A 22,847-nucleotide genomic window follows, 5' to 3' on the forward strand; every position below is an offset into this window, starting at 1 on the left:
GGGGCTCTCCACTGTAAACAAAGAAAAGGAAATTAGGTTTATTGGCAGACTCAATCAACCCAGTTTAAAAAAAAAGTCATATTGCCATTTGCTGGAAAAGGTTCTCAATTATAATGATACACTCGTTATTCTCTACACTCGTTATTCTCTACCCAGAGTTTTAGAACAGTGCTCATCACCAAATTACCTTAATTGCTTCACACCCTCAATAGTGGAATTGAGAATGCTCAGTCCCTGACTGATGCATGCCTGGGGGTTCTCATTGTGCTGAATTCCAGACTCAACTAGAATTTCTATTTTCCCAGAGCCAGCCATATAAAAAAGTATTTCTTCCCACCCTGAAATGATCCAAAGGATAATTCTTTAGTCTGTTGTGATAAGACACTCAAATGTACACTTTCTTACGGAGATACCAGTCAATCCTTTGATCCAGCCAAAATGGCACTTACCACAAAACATGCCTAGAAGGAGCTGGATGAGAACACAAAGGTGGCTGTATGCCACAGTTGCCATTACACTCCCAATTTACATTGGGAGCTGAACCAGATGCAGGAATTGGGGAGCAGCCTCATAGCTGCTCTAACCTATGCCTTGCTGCAAAAATATTCAAGCGTCTGTTCCTTTAGCTAAGGTTGCCAAAGTACAAAAACACTGCAGCCAGTCCTCCTTCCTGATACACCCTCTATCTTGACACCAGTGAAGTGAGTGTGGTAGGGCCAATTATCTGAAGATTTCCCGCTCCCCTGTGCAAGTGCAATCTTCAGCTCAATGCTTAGGCTAACTATAATGCTGATCAGTGTTCACTGCAACAGAGCATTTAATTTAAAAAGTGAAATGCTAACAAATATATTTAAGGCTGTTTTCAGTAATAAGTTGGTAGAAAACTTGAAAACTGGTTCTACTGAGGCACATCAACCGTTATTTGGGCTGGCTTTTATTTTATTTTTTAGGTTTTACATGCAGAATTGACAGTCAGCAGGCTCTAATTGCTCCTCTTTATGCATAGGAAAACAAACTAACAAAGCATCAACAGTTTACATCTAGGTTTCTTTCTCTGCCATTTGCCCAGCCTCCTTTTGCCAAACTTTGGAACGTTACAAGTGGCTGTGTCAAGTTCGCAGTAGTCAAACCAAACCTGTTTGGTCTTCAGCTGCAAGATTGTTGTTTGGTCAAGAAGTTCCCTCCTGGTCATCCTAGCAGCCAGGTGGTATGCAAAAATCTCAATTTGCACAATTTGCTCAACTCAGTTCCCAGGCATCATCTGGACAAAACAGCAGTAGCAACTCAGGAGAGAAGAATATTGCTGCCTCTTAGAAGTGCCAGAATTTTTGGAGTGGGTGACACATAATTGACACAGCTATTATCATCATTTTCCAGTTATTTATTATGAATTACAGTGGGGGACTCAGAGTAACAGCCGTGTTAGTCTGTATTCACAAAAAGAAAAGGAGGACTTGTGGCACCTTAGAGACTAACCAATTTATTTGAGCATGAGCTTTCGTGAGCTACAGCTCACTTCATCGGATGCATACCGTGGAAATTGCAGAAGACATTATATACACGGACACCATGAAACAATACCTCCTCCCACCCCACTCTCCTGCTGGTAATAGCTTACTCACATAAGGATGTAGCCTTGATTCATCAGATTAGGGTTGTCAAAGGCAGCTGGATGTGATGCTGGCCATGTCATTCCCTTGTGTCCTGTTGGCTATGAAACTGACATGCCTTAATCGCAACAATACAATGAGCCACTGGCTTGTGTGAACTTTGATTTTGACTTTTGGATTATGTAGACGTGGCTTTACCTATCCAGTGAGAATGAAACCATTGCTTCCGTTTCCCTCAATGGCAAGCTGGTTTTCCTGTGTAGCTAAATTACAAAACTCAACCCCTTCCTGAGAATAAAGACCAAGTATGCTGTCTAGACCAGTGTTACTCCAAGTGGTGGTCCACGGACCGGTGCCGGTCCGCGAGCCATCGGCTGCCGGTCTGCGTGCACATTGGAAAAAAAATTGCTGGTCCCCCACATCAGATAGCTTGAGAAGCACTGGTCTAGACAAAACAACATCCTCTAGTTCTTTTCCTCTTCTCTGTGGTAGGGCCCCTAAGCAATACTGCTCTCCCTTTTTGAAGGCCTTCATCCTCAGACAACAAAACCTTAAACTCTCCCTGCTTCTCCTTCTGCAAATCCACTCCCTTTGCTTTACCAGTCTCTTAGTTTCCACCTCAGGGATTTGGCTATGTCTACCTGTCTTGCCAAATGACATCCTCTCCTCAGGGTACTTTACTCAGGCACCTTGTTGTCTACTTAGGCCACTTTCCAGGCTCTTTGAGTGACTTTTTCCAAAGCCCTTCCCAGAACTCCTTGGACTGGAGAGACACAGGGCTCCTACCCCTTTCCAGTTTCACTCTCAGAACAGCAGGTCTAACTCCTTTCCCTGATCTCCCACATGCCAAGAAAAGGGAGCTGCATAGACAGCATCCCTTCCAAATATTTTTTGCTGTCCTCTAACACCCAGGCTGCCCTCTGGTTGACAAGTCAGTGTGCCTTCTGCAAAAACAGCATAGTGCTGCGCAGTAGGTCTGTGGATGGAAAGGTATGAGCAATGGCAATGACAGTATCATATAAAGAATTTGAGCATTTTTACCACTATGATTTAACCCTACTCATAACTGATTAGATTATGGTGATAAAAATGCCCAATTTCTTTCACTGTTCCTGAAAACTGAGTTGCAAAGTATAGTGAATTACATCTCCTAACATTCTTAGTGCAGACAAGGTCTTGTTAAATGCATAAAATGTGTAACATCACAAAACCTGTAACAGTGCTCATGCATAGCAGAGTTTAAATATTCAGGTTTCAGAGTAACAGCCTTGTTAGTCTTTATTCGCAAAAAGAAAAGGAGTACTTGTGGCACCTTAGAGACTAACCAATTTATTTGAGCATAAGCTTTCGTGAGCTACAGCTCACTTCATCGGATGCATACTGTGGAAACTGCAGAAGACATTATATACACAGAGACCATGAAGCAATACCTCCTCCCACCCCACTCTCCTGCTGGTAATAGCTTATCTAAAGTGATCATCAAGTTGGGCCATTTCCAGCACAAATCCAGGTTTTCTCACCCTCCGCCCCCCCCCCCCCCCCCCCCACACACACACACAAACTCACTCTCCTGCTGGTAATAGCTTATCCAAAGTGACCACTCTCTGAAACCTCTCCTCACAATGTGTATGAAAATCAAGGTGGGCCATTTCCAGCGCAAATACAGGTTTTCTCACCCCCCCCCTTCCCAAAAAACCACACACACACAAACTCACTCTCCTGCTGGTAATAGCTTATCCAAAGTGACCACTCTAGTGATCAGCAGGAGAGTGAGTTTGTGTGTGTGGTTTTTTTGGGAAGGGGGGGGGGGGTGAGAAAACCTGTATTTGCGCTGGAAATGGCCCACCTTGATTTTCATACACATTGTGAGGAGAGGTTTCAGAGAGTGGTCACTTTGGATAAGCTATTACCAGCAGGAGAGTGAGTTTGAGTGTGTGGTTTTTGGAGGGGGGTGGGGGGGTGAGAAAACCTGGATTTGTGCTGGAAATGGCCCACCTTGATTATCATACACATTGTAAAGAGAGTGGTCACTTTGGATGGGCTATTACCAGCAGGAGAGTGAGTTTGGGGGGGAGGGGGGGGAGCAGAGGGTGAGAAAACCTGGATTTGTGCTGGAAATGGCCCAACTTGATGATCACTTTAGATAAGCTATTACCAGCAGGAGAGTGGGGTGGGAGGAGGTATTGTTTCATGGTCTCTGTGTATATAATGTCTTCTGCAGTTTCCACAGTATGCATCCGATGAAGTGAGCTGTAGCTCACGAAAGCGCATGCTCAAATAAACTGGTTAGTCTCTAAGGTGCCACAAGTACTCCTTTTCTTTTTAAATATTCAGAGAGCAATTGCACAAGTTCTCCTTGGGCTCTTCACACAGCAGAGCCAATAAATCTAATAAGTTATGCTATTTCCAATAAGCTGAATTTCTTTAATATTTGAGACTTGACTGGGGTTAAGTAACCTTTTTAAGTCTAGAATTTGCCTGCCAGATTATACTTTAATATAGAAAAGTACAGCTGTAGTTTTACAGGAACATTAAGAGGTTAAGTGACTTATCCAGTGGAAGAGGAGACAATATGATCCTTGGGTTCTGATTCCTAGTACCCCTTGCTCTAACCACAACAAATTCAACAAAGCCTCAACCTTTTATTTGTTGTCAGTTTTATAAGAAAGACTGGAGACTTGAGATTTTTTTGATAAATGAAGTCAAAGTCAGTTACTCAAACTTTCCCTTTTAAATTTAAGAATGTGGGAGAGGAGGGAGTGGCAGCTGGGAAAGGCCTGGTAAGGAGGAGAATGGGACCTTGGCAAATTCTAGGTTGAAATGGGGAAGAAGAGAATTGTTGAAGCAGGAGACGTAGCTAGGCTAGTAGGTGAGTGGGGACGCAGAATTAGAAGCAGAAGCAGAGAGGATCTGGTAGATGGAAGGACCGTGAATGGCTGCAAGCCAGCCAGTAGGCTACACACTGGATGCATATAGCTGAACAAGCAACAGGAGCTGCAGCTACCTGTCAGCCCGGAGTGGGAGGATAAGGTTGCAGAGCAGGCCGTAGCATAGCAGGAGAGCTGTAGTCCTCATACATGAAGGCGTTCCCAACATGCCATTAGAAGGAATTAAAGGTTAAAACTTTCTAGCATAATCATTAATGCTAAACATCACTTGGTCACAAGTTTTGTCAGCAGATTGCTACGAAACAGCAACAGAACTGCAGCAGCCATAGAGACACTAACACCGTTCAGTATCAAATATTTAGAACAATGACAGGTACTTACCTCACAACATTTGTTAGAAATGTTAGTAAATATTCATTTAGCTATATAAATCCTTTTCAGTAAGCAGGTGTGACAGGTTCCATAACAGATAGAGAACTTGTGCTGCATTAGCCAGCACTCCCCTCCACCCCCTTCTTGGTTTCCTGCCCTTTTACCTCCATTTGAGAGGTCAGGCATTCCCTTATCTCCCACACACTCCCTCCTCCAAGCCTTTATTTTAAAAAGTTTTATGACTGAATTCTAATTTATCCCTTCTGATGTCGTATCTTCCCTCACCATTTACAATCCAACGCTGACAGCTCAGATTGTTGAATATAATCCATCTCTTAGTGTAAGCTGTTAACATTATGATCTTTTACACAAGCCTCCTGGATAAGACTGTAAAATGAAAACCATATTCTTCATAATTCAATCATTACGTCTAAGCAGCAATAAACATGGAGGTTGTATCTCATGCTGCTCTAAAAGCTATTACATATTCCTTGCGTCTGAGATTCTATCTTCCCACCTAGAATAGCAACGGAGCTATCCATAAAATATACAGCTTTTGCAATGTATATCAATCATCTCTCCAGATCACTAATATGATTCAGCTATGAAGATCAGCAAACCATTCTCTGGCTTCCAACTTCTCAGTCAGTAGTCCACTAACTTCATGCAAAAACTCTACATCAACAGTATCCCACCCTAACTCTTTTGTTGAGCACAAACAACTACCCTGATATGCACATTTTCCTTCCCTGACTTTTGCCCAAAAGATGCTTCATACTGCAGTCTGCTATTGACTCTAATTGGTTTGTGTCACAATTAGAAACTGCTGTCCTGGGACATTCTATCGCAATAACATATTGTAATAATTTAGAGATTATACTGGCTCCTCATTAAACAGATGATTTTAAAATGTCTGATTACCCGTTATATAGCACTCAAATTTTACCTTTAATGGTCCTGTTGTGAATTTTTACCAAACAATATAATCTAAAGTTTGCCTGACTTATTTTTGTGGACAGAGCCTTTTGTGTTATAGTATTTTGTAAAGATCTTCAATGAAGTCATCTAATTTCCCCTAAAGCCTTGCTGAAAGATGCACTTACATTTGACAAACTACTGAAGCCACTGAACACAGCTGCTTTTGACTATTTGCTCTTAACTTGTTTTAGCTCTGGCAAAATAAACTTGACAGTTTTAAGAACTTTGGGATCTATAAACTCACAAGAACACGAACGTAACCCATCTTGAAATGCTTAATTTGTTATTAATTTATTAATAGGGTAGAGTTGTGTAATGCTTGTTTCATTAAATTTTGTTCATCTTAAATTACTTTTTAATGTGTCCTACAGAAAACATACACTAAAAACAAAGACAAGAAGAACTTTTTCTGGAATCAATCAAGTTAAAAAACACAAGCTAAACTTGAAGTTGACATCTGAGTAAAGTTCAGTTGAATTTTTAATTATTTAAAGTAACATTGACACTGGGTAAATATACCAGATTGCGCTCACATATAAAGATTCACCAATTATCAGTTTACTGTAAGACAGAACCTGCCAAAGCTTCAAAAATAAGATTTTGATTAAAACTGCTTTAAAATATTATAGAAAATACATGCCAAGAAATCCTTCTCATCCTGTGAAATTTCAGAATACTACAATAAGCAAAATGGGGGCAACACTCAGCTATTTACTGGAAGCTCCTCAAGTACTCAGCCTAAGTTATATTGATATATGTGGACAGGAACCCAAAGAAAAACACTGTACTCAACCTCCAGTGGCACCTAATACTGTTTGAACTTTTAGAAAGGCAATGTTCTAAGCTTCAAGCTACCCTAGGAAAAAGACTCCAGGCTGACACTATGTGGGAAAGACCCACACTGTTGAAACACACCCACACCCCTTTGGCCCTGACTCGACACACACTAACTATTTTACTGATGGGCCACTCCTAAGCAGAGTGCCAATCATACCATTCTGCTCCTGACTCACTGTATTCTTAGATACTGCAGCAGATAGAATTATTTACTCCTGGGGGAATTCTTCACCACTACACAATGCAAAATTTGTGCAGAATTAATGTTCTGTGCATAATTTCTTTTTTCCCCCTGCAGAATTGGTGCTGCAGAGCTACTGGCCGCCATAGGGGCTGCTGGACCCAGCAGAGCCCAGCTCCCCAGCTCACAGGACACTGTTGGGTGAGGAGGAGCTGCAGAGTTCTGGGCAGCTGTAGTTCCCAGCACTTCCTGAAGGAAGGAGATGACTTGCACAAAATGCAGAGCTGAGGAAGGGAGGAGTTGATCAGAGGGGCCGGCGGACCCCCTGGAGTACCCTCGGTTCCTTGGCATGAAGGAGGCGCTGGGAGGGAAGGGGAGGAATGGGGATGGGGCGCGCTCGAGGGAGGGAAGAGGGGGGGAAGGGATGGGGCCTTGGAGGAAGGGATAGAGTGGGGACAGGGCCTAGAGCTGAGCAGGGGGCTTGGGGATCCGTGAAAAATTTTAAATCAAAATGGGGGGCTTAGGGTTGCTAAAGTTTGAGAACTGCTGCTCTAGATCCCTGGGCTCGGGGCAGGGATAGTTGCGAGTGTCTGGGCTGGGGGTGCACCCCATAGCTGGGCTCTGTTGGGGGGGTTTGCAGGTGTCTGGACCAGGGAGGGGACTGGCTGGGCTCTGTTGCAGGGGAGGGGGTAAAGGGCTGCAGGTGTCTGGGCCAGGGAGGGGACCAGCTGGGCTCTGGAAGGGGAGGGTGCAGATGTCTGGGCCAGGAGGGGGCAGAGAAACAGGAACTGGGTTGCACTAGGGCTTACTTCAACTCTCTACTCCTGGGGGAATCTTTTTTTGTTGTCTGTATGGTTACAGACATAATTTGAAATAAGTTACCAACTAATTGAAACTGGCGTGATTATATAGTGTTATTTTTACAAATAAAATATGCAGTATTTTGAAATATTGTGCACAGAATTTTTCATTTTTTTGGTGCGGAATTCCCCCAGGAGTAAGAATTACAATTCTGAAACTCATGTAGTATGCAGGTATGAGGAGATGAAACACAAGTGAATGGAAAATTCTTGTTTTTGGTTAAATTAGATTTTTAGTAAGGTTTGTGGAGTTTTATTGAAATACTGGTTTTGTACTGCATAAATATTCAACAGCTGACCATTCCATAACTTTAAAGTTTGTGTTTAATAGCATAGTGAAAATGGTGTTTGGAAAGTCAGGTAAGTGGTAGATTTTCTCAGTGGATAACATCCCACTAGAGAGCTGGCTAAAGTGAGGTGAAATAATGTTCATGTTACCTTTACCTTCTAGAGGTGAATATTTAGACTAGAATTTTCAGAGGAGCCTAATAGAGTTAGGCACCAAATTCCTATCAGCTTTTATTAAGTCTTAAGTCAATTATTATTTGTATTACCATAGCACCTAAGATCCCAATTCATGGGCCAGGAAGACTGCATTCTGCTAGGTATCATGTAAATAGACCAAAAAGATGGTCCCTGCCCCAAGGTGTTTACAGCCTAAATCAGGGGTCAGCAACTTTTGAGAAGTGGCATGCCAAGTCTTCATTAATTTAAGGTTTCGTGTGCCAGTAATAAATTTTACATTTACAGGGGCCCCCTGACGGAATCCCGGACCGGCAGCGGGCTGAGCGGCTCAGCACACCGCCCGCGCTGCTGGTCTGGGGTCCCAGCCGCCGGCCCCGCTCATCCTGCTGCCAGCCTGGATAGACAGAACCCGGGGCCAGCAGCGGGCTGAGCGGGGTTGGGACCCCGGCTGGCAGGGGCCGGCGGACAGAACCTCAGACTGACAGCCTGCGCGGTAGACAGAACCCCAGATGGGCAGTGCACTGAGCCGCTGCAAGCCCGAGGTTCCGTCTGCCAGCCCCGCTCAGCCCGCTGCCAGCCCGGCATTCTATCCATCCAGGCCAGTAGCGGGATGAGCAGGGCCAGCGGCCGGGACCCTGGCTGGCTGCAAAGTGCCACTAAAAATCAGCTCGCATGCCGCAGGTTGCCGACCCCTGGTCTAAGGAATAATTCATGGCACCACCCAGCTTCCATACATTATCCTACAGTTACTTTATCTTGTGTATTGTGGCATCACTCGGAGGCTCCTGATCAGGACTGGAGTCCCATTAATAGCTACTGTACACACAAAGCTATGATAGCCTAGAACTATATAGGTACTGTGTTCCAAAATCCATTCCAGGCATACATTCTCCTCCTATCCCACACACCCCTACACCCAAAACAAACACTTATTCCACTGCACTCATCTCATCTGCAGGCACGTAGGGCATTAAGAGCATGATCTGCCCCTAAACAAACAAAATAAAGTTGTTTGGGCAATTAGGTAAGTGAGAAAAACCCTGTAAAAATGGCTATCGATAAATGCTGACTGAGTAAAAGACCTTGTGTCATTAAGCCAAAAGAGAATGCAATTTTTTTTTTAAATTAAGAAAAATATTGCAAGGAAGGGAAAAAAGAAAAATCCTTTCTGAGCAGCTTGCTAATGAAAAGCTGATTTACACTTAGGACTAAGTGATTATTAAAACTCTCCACTGGTAAAATGTATTTCCAGTAGAGTACTGAGTAGGGGTGTGTATAAGTGAAGCGTTACTGGTATTTTTTCTAATTAAATATACCTGGTATTGATATTATAGGCTAAGAATTCACTGATCTAGGAACTGCCTTTTTATCCTTTTTCTTTACTCACTATCTACACTTATTTTCTGCCCTGTTAAATCAATATTTTTAATAAGTGTTTACAAAGTTATTCCAGCAATGTGGCTGAGGCGCAACTTAACATTTGGAACCCTAGAAAGAAGAGTCATAAGGAAGTGAATCAAAGGGGTTCTACAAATGATATAATAAGCTATCAATTTTCTGTTTAGTTGTGCCGATCAGATTTGATAGGGCAAAGACAAGAGCAGACATTTCCTTTCTGTAGTTTCTAATTAAAGAATAAGCGTATGTTACAAAACAGTCTTATGCTCTGAAACCTTTATATGTTTACTTGCTTTGTTGTTATATGCTTTAATCTTGTTCTCACAGATATCTAAAATAAATAAGAGAAACTTCATCTAAATACAAATTCCACACTTGTCTGATACACCTATAAAGACCAAGTCAATTTTTTTGGCCCAAGAGATTTGGACAAAGTAGTATGCACAGCCTTCATTTTAAGAGTATTAAAATAGCTAGGAACTGATAAGTGCAATTACTGAAGTACTTAGCCTGTGCAACCATGGTGAGCACTGAACTAAGACACAAAGTGGAAAGAGAGGGCCAACAGTGATGTAGCAGCTTGTACCTATGTTGGGAACCTTTATGTCTCGGTTTAATTTCTCGAATATACAAGTTGATGCTAAGGCCTGGTCTACACAAGTAAGTTTTACATACATGGCCATATCTTGTTAGGATGATTTGCCCCCTCCTCCACTCCAAACCAGCAAAGCTCTGCAGCAAAAGCCCTAGTGTAGACACAGTTATACCAGCAAAAATGTCCTTTAGCACTATAGCTTATTTTATGCCACTTGAGGAACTGGTTTACACCCGTGGAGCTGCGCCTCCAGTGGGGGTTAATCAGGACAGCTCTACTGGTACATCCATACTGTGGATACAATTTTGTCATGGTAAAATTAGTCAAAATGCATGGAGCAGTCATGGTAAAAATGTACAAAAAACAGGGTTTGGTCAGGGCACGACTGAAGCCCACGCCCTGCTGTGGGGGGCTGAAGCCCGAGCCAAAGAAGTCACAGAATCTATGACCTCAGTGACCAAATCATTTCCTTAATTCATACCAACAAACCTATGTTACGAAGTCTGAGAGCAGGATAAACATACTAGCTTTCCACTACGTGCTAAATTGCAAGGCCCTTTAAATTGACAAGAAGAGAACAATTCACAGGCCACTGTTTTTTTAATTTGCCAACCAATCAGAGCCACTAGCATTACATTAAATGCTATTTGTTTCGTTAAGGCTGGAGCATGCTAGTATCTGCTGTAATTATGTAAAACAATTTCCATGAAATCCCTCTCCCCCACATTTTTACAAGCTCAGTTTCCTCAGAAAATACATGACAGCCTTTTGGGCTGAACTTTCCATGTTTGGACTCTTGTATTTCCTGACAATTTTTATTTTAATTATGCAACCCTTAACATGGCTGATAAAACACACTCGATGTAATGGTAAACAAATTTTACACGAGTATTTCCTGATATACGGCAGCCTATATTATTTCCAGGTTTTCTGTTGGAGGACGACCACTCAAGACATTATTTATACTGGCTTCTATTAGGGGAGTTGTTTTAGGGTTTTATTTGTATATAGGCATTTCACTGTATCTACTACCATTGTATCTAAGTGCTGTACTTGGTAATAAAAAACAATGAGATCTGTCTAGAACAGCGGTTCTCAAACTGTGGGTTGGACCTCAAAGTGGGTCAGGACCCTGTTTTAATGGGTTGCCTGGGCTGGCATTATACTTGCTACAGTCTGGGGCCAAAGCCGAAGCCCAAGGGTTACAGCCCAGGTTACAGGCCCCCCACCTGAGGCTGAAGCCCTTGAGCTTCGGCTTTGGACCCCCCGCCAGGGCAGTGGGGCTCCGGTGGGCGAGCTCAGGCTTCAGTCCCTGCTCCTGGGGTTGTGTAGTAATTTTTGTTATCAGAAGGGGGTCAGGGTGAAATGAAGTTTGAGAACCCCTGGACTAGAAGGGTAAGGCAATTCATCATCTCACCCAGATTTAACCGTTGGCTTGTACTTTGGAATCACATGGCCCTTAACGTCTACCAGTTCTTCCATCATATTCCTTCCCTAGTCATATTTTAATTTATCATAATCCTGATCTCTGAAGTACTCTCTCCACCTAAGCAGGAAAACCAAGAGGATTTAAGGAAGAGAGGAAGACAAAGGGAGAAAGAAGAGACAAGAGTTTAACAACTTATGCAGCAAGTTTCAGAATACTCATCTTTGGATGGACTACCAAAATTCTGTTTGTGTAAAAAGTTTCCATCGCTGTACAATTTCACATTGGGTGTAGGTGTGTGAATGACTCCCCCCATTTTCCCCTAATGAAAGCTTTCCAGATCAATAAAAGACCTCGTTACTTGTATTGAAGTTATTCAATGATGATACGATACATTCCTCCTTTAAAAAAATACATATACTTGCCGAATAATTCCAAACTAACAAGACTTGAGACAGGTACTATACTTTATATTCTAGTTCCTAAAACAGAGACTTTTAAAGAAGGAATGACAAATATGAAAATTTAGATGTCACTTCTGTCAAATCTTGAAAACTCAAAATCAAGAAGAGTTAAGGAAAATACTTTTTTTTTCCCTCTAAAGAGTAGTAGCTTTTAAGTATATTTAATCCATTTTAAAATTGTTACACCATTATTTGTCCTACCTTAAATAGATACCATACAGAATTAAGTGCACACATGATTAGTGATAAGATCTAGTTGTTATAATGCCTAGAACTAAGGTATATTACTTAAAAATAGAGATTAAGGAAGATATCCCAAATTCACTACCACTTATTTTCACTGGCTTTAAAAAAGCAGCCAAATATTGTGCCATAATACTGAGAGAGAAAAAATACCCATTTTTTACAAAAGGCCATTCTGAAAAACAAACATTGCTTATTAAGACAAAATAAAATAAAGAAACCTTTGCCAAAAAGGTTAGTGGTTACAATTACAATATATAGCAATTAAAGCATACCATGAAACAATGAAAGTGCCCTAGCAGCAAGTGTGCCCCATGAAACATGCCCAAAGACAAGCTCTGAAGGAGGTGAGGAAGCATATAGTACAAGGGATATAGCAGTAATAATATGAAAATAAGGAATAATTCAGGCTGAATACTTCAGCAATTTGGGGGGGGGGGGGGGGGGAGGGGAGAGAAGCTTCCTGACAGGGAGAATCATTAGTCTGTGGAATTGTGTAGCCTATTTAAGAGGAACTGGACAGGACTTTGGTAACTGCATAATAGGAACAATCCTGCGTAGGCAGAGAATGGACCAGACAATTTCTTTCCATCTCTAGCTCCATGATTTTGTGATCCAAGACTTCTTTTTTAATATAGTTATCAATTAAATCAGTGTATTTTATACACTTCTACCAGTGAAGAATTTAATTTAGGGCATTGTAAGACAATAAAATTGTTAATATGTCTTCACAAATATACTTACACAATCACATGCATCTGCATTTCAACTCAGGAACATTTTATTCTTTATAGCCATGACAACATCCAAATTGGTATCCTTCTGATATAAGCTACAAAAGTGGCATTTACATCTAACGAAACAAAAGACTAGTATACTAAAAATATTTTTGTGTTTACGTTGAGGATAGTTGCAAGCACATATTCCTGCACCAGATAGGACTATACTTCTGAAACAAATCCACATGAACAACAAACAGTCTGAAATTAGGTGGCTGAGAGCTGTTACTGTAGGAAGGACAAGAAATCTGACAATAACAAATCTGAAGACTTTTCCCATATCCTTCAACCAGTTTTTCTCCATCTGGCACATTCAACTAGTCCTGATGGGAGGCTGGCAAAACAGCATGGCCAGAAAAGCAACATGACTTAAGATCCACCCTTCTCTCCCTGATGCAAACCACCTTCTGCTGTCACAGGTGGCTTCTTGAAAGGCACCCACATTCCCTCCATGTTTTGTCTCAATACAGGCAGCAGCAGGAACAGCTCATATATATCTGCTGGGCAGCTCAGGCAGCTACCTAATGGTCACCCTCTGCTCACAACACTCATGTCTCTGCTCACAACACTCAAGTTCAATCATGGGTGTCACCAGTTGATACTTCTGCACCCACCATGAGCAGCATGGAGCCTTCTGTTGAGCTGAAACAATGGGGAGGAGAAGAGTAGCAAACCAAAGTTAATGCAAGAAACAAACAGAAAAAAAGATGACAAGCAAGAAAAGGGCGGAAAGGGATGTTGGGGGAAGATTGTGGCAACTGTTCTGGAGCCATGGCACAAGACAATGTGGTGACAGGGGAGCTGCCATCCAAACTAACACAGAAGTGTTGGGAATCATTGCTTCAGTCCCTAAGCTGCAGGCCACATGTCACTGATCACCTCTGATATAGTCAAGAAACAGCAACTACAGCTCTAGAAGAAAGCCAGAGCACCCTGGCAAGCAGCCACTAGTCAGAGAAAAAAAAGAACTAAAAGTAATACAACACTTGCTAATGTTTAACCATTCAAGAAGTTTAGAGACTTCCACTGCAACATTTATTTTATTATTACAAACATTTGAATAAAGCAAATATTATGACTTAAGTAGCTCCAAAACGTAGCAAGATTTTCCTCATCATTCAGCTATTTCATCAACTATGATTTATGACTGTTCTGGTTCCGTGGACTTTTTTTTTAAATAAAATTTCTGTTCCATATTTGTCAGACAGTTTACAAAATGCTGTTTAAGTCATTTACCACAGTCTGAGGATATACATTTAGAAGCAGAAATATCTGGATCTTGAAAGTAACTGTGCCAAGACACGCTGATTTACAGACAAATATAAAATACTAATAGTGTACCTTTAAAAAAAAATTGTCTGAAGTTCTACTAACTATTGATCTAAGATCACTGTAACCGGCAAAGAATTCAAGGAAAATACAGTACTCAAGAAATCGCACTTTATTTTGTACATCTAACAGCACTCTGTAGTCAGTTACACTGTTTTCCCTTTACAATCAGATTCCCTGTTGCAACCTTTTAAGATATAGAACAAAGTGACTAAACTAAACTGGCAAAAGGATTGAGGGACACTAACAGCATCTGAAATGTTACTTTTAATTCTAGATTGGACATTGACTATCCTTTTAAGACTGGTCGTAACTATTCAAAATAAGCAGTAACAAAGAATTTGCACTTCTATGTTAAATGTTACAGGCATGTTGCACAGTGACCAGAAAAGGAATCCTAATATTAAAAAGTGTTGATATATTTAAAGCCTAATAGGGTAATAAAATGCATCAATAGCAAGAATGAAAGTCAAATGAAGCAGTATTATTATACAAGTCATTCCACAGATCCCAGTTAAAATAATATGCTGAAAGTTGGCCACCCACAAAAATAATAGTATACTGTTAGACACCAGCAGGGTTCAATATATAGCACCCATGGCAGCATCATGACTTTTAAAAAAAAATGTTTCTCATTGGAGAAAAGTCTATAAAGTGACAAATCAGGCAGTTAACTCCATCAATTCACTTGACTACGCCCTATTTCACAATAACTCCTCTGGGCTGGCACTCCATTACTGTTCAGAAACATTAGAGGGAGAAAACTGGAGAACTCATCCATAGTGGGGAGGAGTTCAACTACTAGAAGAGAAAATATAAATTAAAAAACAGAACTGGAAATTTGGACAAACCTATTTCACTTCAAAGACTAACATGCTGAATAAGGGCCTGATCGGCTCCTACTGAAGTAGACAGGAGGTTTAACTGACATGATGGAAGCAAGACAATGCACATCATCATGTGAATGTTTCAGTCAGATATTTTCATAATAAACCAAGAGACTGAAAGATACAGTAGTTAACAAAGGAGGTGAGCCTAGGAAATTTAAAGGTCCCACACTTCTTGCATCTAACACCTAACTAACCAATAGATCTTATGAACACACAGTGTATTCAGTTATTTTGGACTGGATACGAAGCACTGCTACTTTATTACCCTTAAATTTAGTATATTGGCTCAAAACTGTATGTTAAAATTAGTCATCTTTTCGTTCCTATAAATGAATGAATATAGGAACTGAAAATGTAACCATTTGTGTTAGTTATTAAAACATTTTGTTAACAGAAAAGGAAGAATATTGCCCTGACTTAAAGGCATATTGTTTAAGTTGTTGTACCCTGTTTAGCCAAAGGGCAATTCAATTATCACCAAGTGGCTTTGAACAACAAACATCACCTACTGGTTCAGAAGGAAGATTTGATTGTGGCTCAGCTAATAAGCCAGAAACTCTGACTTCCTCCTACCCCACCCATTACCACACACACAAAAACTGCTTAACATGAACGAAACCACAGACTAGGCCTCCCCACCACTCCTCTGCCTGATCCATCCCTAGAACTGCTCAGTGCCTAAAACACACAGCAAAGTGCAAGGAACAAAGCACTGACGTCAATTACTGGAGGATTAAATCTAACAGCTAGGAGAGGAAGAGGAGGCGGCCTCATTAGCAAAACCACCACCAAGAAAAACCTAACAACCTATAACCACATTTACCAAGAGCCATGTAAGTTTTATTTTCTCGAAAAGAGGGAATGACAGCACATCTCAGTAGAGATTATGTGTATGGATACACATCCACCCACCCGTGAGTGTGTGGGGGGGTGGGGGATGGGGGGTGGGAGGGGGATTGCTCATCTCCATGTATTAATCTAAGGATAGAGGCTGATGCCTCTTTTAGCAGGTCACATCTGACATGAAAGAAGCCATCCAGAGCTGCAGGGGACGGAGAATGGGGAAGGCAAGGAGTGGGTGGAAGTTTACAAAGAGACCAAGAGGAGGCGCCGAGGCACGGTCCAGGAGGGAGAGGTTACTAACACTGAAGGGGCAGCAGAAAGAGTTTCAAGCCCGGGGGGAGAGAGAAGATAGTTGGGAAAGGCGGGGGCGGGGAAAAGGATAAAGAATAAGCGAGGACAGATACGGGGAGCTGGATCTTTCCCGCCCCCGAGACGCCATGGCCCCTCAGGGAATTCCGGGGCACTCTTACCCAGCCCATGCTCGGGGCCGGAGGGGAGGCAGATGTCCCCCCTCCCTGCGCCCAAGCCCGGGTACCTCCCGAGGAAGAGGACACAGCCCACGGCCAGGGAACGGCCCTTGTCCAGACGAACACCCGGGAGCCCCCACCTCCAGCCCCAGGGAGCGAGCCCGAGCCCGAGCGGCCCCGCACCGCCCCCCTCCCCTTACCTCCGTTCGCTGCTCCGCTAGGCCCGGACCATTTCCCGGCTGCCGCCACCGGCCCGTCGGGCGGGAGACGAGGAGGCCCAAAGGGGACTGAGGAGCCGCCACTGAGTCAGCGACAGCCAGGGGGAGAAGGGGAGCCAGGCCCCGGGGGACGGGAGCGGGGAGGGCAGGGCCCGGAGCCGGGCACAAAGACCAGGCCCAAGGAGCGGGCTCGGGCCCCGGGGGGAGGGAAGGCAGGACCCAGAGGGGCGGGGGAGCTCCGGGAGCGGGTCACAGGCGGTGGGGGGCGGGGGCGGCGGCGGCTCCCCGGGGGTCCCGCCGCTCCATTGTGGGCTGGGCTCGGCGTGCGGCTGGGTCCCGGTGCGGCCCGGCAGGGTCGGGTCCCGCTGGCTGGCTCCTCAGAACAGTGACTCCGGCCCAGCTCCTCCCGCAGCCGGGCATTCGGATTACCCAGCAGACATCGCGCTCGCACAGCCCCCGCCGCCGGCCACGTGACCCCCAGGCACGGCCTGGAGAACCCGGCACGTGACCCGGGCGAAGGCAACAGAGACAAGCCCCGCCTCCTCAGGGGAAGGCGCCGGATCCCGCCACGTGATAGGGGAGGAGCTTAGGCTCCCCCTGCCGGAGAAGAGGTGCCTACTTGGTGTGCTGCAGCCCTCAAGTGCAGTTACCAACATTCAACACCTAAACATTTGAGGCTGTCCAGGTAGGGTGACCAGATGTCCCGATTTTATTAGGACAGTCCCACTTTTTGGAGCTCTTTCTTACATAAGCACCTGTTGGCTCCCACCCTCTGTCCCGATTTTTCACACTTGCTATCTGGTCACCTTATGTCCAGGCTTGGCTGCTGCCCATCCAGAACACTTAGTGCCCCTCTCCATCAGATGCCAGGCGATGCAGAATGGCAGAACGCACTGCCCCGCACCCTGAACTCTACTCCTGGCACTGGTAAGAGCCACCACTGATTGCCTCTATGTTTCAGCCAGGGCTGCCCTACTGTAAGCACTAAATAAACCGGTCATTTTATGGGGTGTATCCCCCACAATTGCATCCTCTCCATCAACAATATGTTCTGTACTGACTAATGCAGGGATTAGAAGGCAGGTGATGTTTTAGAGGGGAATCGTTAGGGTTGGTAACAGCTGGCAGTGGTTTGTGCAGAGTGGATGAAGTGATCAAGGACAGGACAGATACTGTACATAGCTGCCATTCATACATACCACCCTAAATGCAACTCCTGCTTTCGTGAGGACAGTCTGACAGTTTTTCCTACTCTACCTATGTGCTGCAACCTCACAGAACTATATAGCCTCTGTAAGCAAAGGGTGTTACATCAGTCAGGGAAGGTTGGGGCATCACTCAATGGGACACAGTTAAGGTAAAGGGCAGGGCTGATGCATACATCTCTCTATATTTAGTGGATTTTAGTGGTTTAAGTATAAGTGAACTTGATATTGTAGAAGAGGAGGAAGCAGTGCTAGTCAACCTTGACTCTACTTTAGTGAAGTTTTTGGGCAGTGAATAGATGGCAATGTTAAACTGAAAAGTTAACAGGACATTAGGAATTTGTCAACATCTGTGAGATGTATTTCCTGGTCTGATGCCTGAGATTAGACTTGAGATACACATGTGGCTGAAAGATAACTTGTGACAAGTATATCAGCTTTTGTTGGTTTTGTTCCTTTCTTTGGTTTCTTCCTTTGATCTTTATGCAATAATTAATTACCAAAACTGTAGTTAATAGTTTGAAGGAAGGACTCCCCCCATTATTTGTCAAAAGTTTATATATAGTTTTAGACTCCTTTTCCATACTTACATATGAACAAATTTAACTTCAAAATAAGATTAACAGATCTAAAAATGCTTTAACTACAAGTCACTAGAGGACCAACTCATTATCTACTTATGTTATCCGAGACAAGAGAAGTAGGAACCTTGACAGTGTTTTCTAGGAAGATGCATTTGAGATTAACCCCCCAAAATACTGTCTTTTCACGTTTCCAACATTTGTACAGATTATCATGCTACTAAAGGATTCCTGAATTCTGTCTGAGGTAATAAAAGGATGACAGCATGTCAGAGAAATATGGTGTCAGGTAGCAGATGGTTGTGTATTTGTGTTCATCCTTCAGACTATATATTCACCTTGTTCTAACTAGTATTGTTTCACCAGGTGGTGAAAAGTGCTGATTTACAACTCTCAAGCATGAAGTCCTCTAGCTACAAAATATGCACAACACAGGCAATGACAGCACAACCTCTCTCACACACACTCTACCCACCTGGAGGAAACCTGTAGTACCACTGAAAGTATCATATATAGAGGTGAGAAGGTAGGTCATTGTCCCTGTTACATTCAAGTTTTGGCTTCTCCAATGAGACATTCTAGTCTTGATGTGGACAGTTGTCAGCTAGGTTCTGTGAGTCAAGAACTGGGTGAAGCAGTCATGTAACACATCAGTGAAAACATGGATCCAAAACTCCCATCCCCTTCACCATCCTCACCATTCATACTCAGTTTCCACACCCACATGTGCAGGAGTACTTCAGGTCTGCCAACCCAGGATGAATTTCATCTAGGAGGCATATGGCACAAGAGAAAAGTCATTAAGATAGCCTCTGCTCTGGACTTCTTTCCATTTAAAATCTCAAATATAATATTAAACTTATTTTTGGCATATGTTCACAGGGTGTTGCTTATAGCATTATTCCTATACTTGCCAGTTCAGACATTGAGTGAATTCATGGCAGCAGCATAATCTAGGTACACAAATCACTTTAGCATCTGAGCATCTGTCCCTTTGAAAGACTGTAGGCATCAGATTTAAAGAGAGGCTTTTTTTCTTCATCTAGTAATTCCGTCCTTGTAATCCTGACCCATCTACAACTGCTTTCTGATTTTATACAGCTGTGTACTACTCAGATGAGGTCCTACTGTTTAAATATTTATACTTAGAATGTTACATTGTTGAACGCACAGAAAAGGATGGACCCTCTTCTTATTGGGACCGTTAATCACACTATGTTTGTAAACCACGTTAAGATCCTCTCATGAAAGGCACTAGAAAAAGCCAATCAATCATCATCAATGCATGAATTACCAGTGCTTATTTGAGTATTTGCTGTAAAAATGCTGCTCTTGGACTACCCATATTCCTTTGTGTAATCTGTTTTAAAGGTGTTTTTCTGTATTTCTTTTTCCCCCCCCAATTCAGCTAATGAAATGTTTTGTTCCTGTGACATTTTATTCCATGCATATTAAAACAAATCCATCTAGAATTTCACACAATTGTTGCTACTCTGGACATCAGGGCAACTCAGAATTTTATGGCACCAGGAGAGATAGAATTCATTTCTCCTGCTGCAAAAGCACAGGCCCCCTACTCCTTGAGCTAAAGGACAAACACGGTTGGGAGGTAGGCACACAGCTGTGCACCTCTGATTCCACCCAACAGGGAACAAAAGTGCAGATACATACTAGCCAGCTAATTACAGTACTTTAAAACAGCAGTCTTTATTTAGACATTAGGTGGTTAGGTCTACACCCCCTGCACAGAAGGTAACTGTGGCCTGCAGGAGCTTCTGCACTAGTCTGGCATAAACAAAACAGCTAACTTATAATTAAAAGGAGGTGCACATTAGCCACAGTGGTTACTGCAATGTGAAGGCTCTGAAGCATCTTTACTACTGCTCAATATCCCAGGGGAGGATTCAATCTCTGTTCCAGTTCATAAAAATCCCCCCCTCACAACCCAACAATTATGGTTGTTTGTATGTATCCTGAATTTTCTTTTCTTCCTTCGCATTCATGGTAAGGTTGGTTATATGGCTACAGGGGTTTTTTTAAACAGACATACATAGCATTTGTACTTAGGCTCAACATTTACACTTTGTGTGGATTTACCAGTAGTGTGTCCTCCTAATACAGATTGCAAGAAGAGGCTCTTTCAGAGTCCTCTTCCTTACTGCATAAGGTCTTACATTTTAAACAGTCACTAGTCCTGCTTTTTGTTTGTTTATTTTTAAACTATATTGAAACAGAGTTCCGGGCCTTTGACTTCATGTCAGTGAGATTAAGACCTTCGCCAATGAGTATGATCCGATATTTATTTCTTCATTTAAAAATAAATAAAGCAACAGGTGCCCCTCCAATGTTCCAGTGGTAGCAGTCCAGCGCAATAGTATTTTTCAGGAAATGTTATCTTAAGCTCCAGAATCTAACTTTTCATTTAAAATTAAATTATGTCTCTATCCTGTACTGTTGCAAAGACCCCTCAAATTGTGAGCAGAGTGTAAAAAGATAAGAACATCTGCTCAAGTCTACTGCCAGCCTGACACAATAACTCTGAGACATGTGAACTGCATTTCAACAGGGTATTGAATCTGAGGCTTTATTATAATTTAAATATCAACATTATTCAAAAATACTATCAAGGAGGAAACAATATCCTAATTGCCTGAAAATTTTGTAACAGCTATAGTTAAATGTAATCTTGCAGGTTCCTATAACTTAAAAGTGCTTACAAAAAAAGAAATCTGTTTTTGCAGTTTATTTACTTTGTGCATTTAACAGCACTTTGTGTATACACAGTTTCTTCTTTGATGAAAATACCGTTATAAACATCAACAGAGGAGCGGAAAAAAAAAAAGCCGGAAGCATTTTTAAATTTGCAGTCCTTGATTTTTTATTTTCTTTTAAAGTTTCCACTTTGACAGAATACCCCTTTTAAATCCTTCGTTTTTCAAAAAATCAAGTTGATTATTTTACTGTTGATCAAACCATACAAAAAAGTTGAGGGTAAATTAACTTATGAAGATCTGCACAAGCAGCTTTCAGTGGCATCGCAAGTGAGAGGAGAACAGGGCTTGGGAGAATATCTTTTTTGTATAAACTCAATTTGACCCATTGAGAGTAGGATGTTCAGTATCATTTCTTTTTAAAGTGAACTTCTTAAATTAGAAAAAAGAAAAGGAGACTAAGGTGCCACAAGTGCTCCTTTTCTTTTTGCAGATACAGACTAACACGGCTGCTACTCTGAAACCTTCTTAAATTAGAGAAATTCCTATTTATTAGTGAAAATCCTATCTACAAATCCATCTCACATACAGCCCTCTTACGTGCTCTCAGGGCATCAAAAACCTAAGTCCAGCTCTCACAAATGTTTGATTTAATAAAACTCCCAACTAGAAAATCAAGTTGCCTGTGCCTTTTGTTTTTCCATCCGTCAGCAATGTTTCCCCTTGAAATATGACACTTCTCCTGAGGCCATTCTTCCACTAGACTGCATCAATTGCTTCAGTTCAATTAGCAATGGCAGTTTTACTTGTAATGGGGAGGCATTAAATTGAGCCTGTTTAAAGCAGTACAGGTCTCAATAACAACTGAGTAAATGTAACAATTTCTAGTCAGTAATCTTTGTAAATTAATTATAATTTGTGCCTAATTTAGAGCTTTGGAAGATGGTGATTAAAGAAATACCTTTCCTTGCAGAATCAAAGTGAAATAAAATATCCTTTTAAGAGCAAATCAGGACTTGAGCTAGTAAGAATTGGATGGCTGAAAGCTCTGGTCAGGCTGGTGGGTTTTGCCCTGTAAGATAAAAACGGCTGGGGATAAATGAAACAGAATGGAGCATGGATTTAAAATTAAGCAGAAATATCACATCTGAGAGCAAGTGATCTAAAATAAATAAATTTAATTAACTACATAAAAAGCTACTATGTTTTTGGCTATAAAATATTGGAAGGAGTTCCTTTCATGGCCTACCACTTAATCACTACTGAATGATATGAAGTATCCTGAGAAATAGCATACTGTCTCCTTAGACCTCCCAGCTCAGGGACCAATAGACCAGAAGTTAAACATAGGTTTCCTTAATCTCTTTAGCAGTTGTATTGTTTTGTCTTATCTCCTGCAGACAGCTTCTTGGATCGGCAAGTGTGCCCATTTTCTAAAGTTATTTTCCTCAATCTCCACCATATCAGTAAATTTACAGTATATTCCAATGAATATAAACTTAGCAAA

General features: G+C 42.2%; 1 protein-coding gene across 5 annotated transcripts in view; it reads right to left on the reverse strand.

Moving 5' to 3' along the window:
* Positions 1-17,305, reverse strand: part of AFF4 (AF4/FMR2 family member 4) — a 75,860-nt gene extending 58,555 nt beyond the window's left edge. For 2 of the 5 annotated variants that reach the window (XM_037907743.2, XM_027826073.3), the window contains exon 1: positions 16,826-17,215. The gene's annotated coding sequence lies outside the window, so the exon portion shown is untranslated. Of the gene's footprint in view, positions 1-16,825 lie in introns of all 5 variants that reach the window. The other 3 variants (XM_027826074.3, XM_043552610.1, XM_043552611.1) reach the window with 3 other exon arrangements.
* Between the last annotated feature and the right edge of the window lie 5,542 nt (positions 17,306-22,847).

Source organism: Chelonia mydas, chromosome 8, assembly GCF_015237465.2.
Source record: "Chelonia mydas isolate rCheMyd1 chromosome 8, rCheMyd1.pri.v2, whole genome shotgun sequence".
NCBI lineage: Eukaryota > Metazoa > Chordata > Testudines > Cheloniidae > Chelonia > Chelonia mydas.